Source organism: Frankliniella occidentalis, unplaced genomic scaffold (assembly GCF_000697945.3).
Source record: "Frankliniella occidentalis isolate FOCC.00 unplaced genomic scaffold, Focc_3.1 Scaffold107, whole genome shotgun sequence".
NCBI classification, from domain to species: domain Eukaryota; kingdom Metazoa; phylum Arthropoda; class Insecta; order Thysanoptera; family Thripidae; genus Frankliniella; species Frankliniella occidentalis.
In genome coordinates this window covers 655,512-655,783 of record NW_026267236.1, presented here as the reverse complement: position 1 = coordinate 655,783, position 272 = coordinate 655,512, and positions in this window count along the sequence as shown.

Here is a 272-nt window from a genome sequence, read left to right as displayed (position 1 = left end):
GTAGTCTACACTGTAACCAGAACAAAATACGAATGAAATCACCCACCCTCTATAGGTCCCCATTTGGTCTCATACTTTGTATCTCACACACCACTCCAATCAAATTGTACTCATTTGATTTGAAACACTTTTTAAAACCGGGAAAAAAGAGGCTAATTTAATTTCGTGTAACTTTATTTTTCCGATAAAAAGTTGCTGCTCCTTTCACTCGCATCACTCGCCTTACCTCCCCTCGCTCCGCGACGCTCATTAGAGGCGCCCGTGACGAGCCC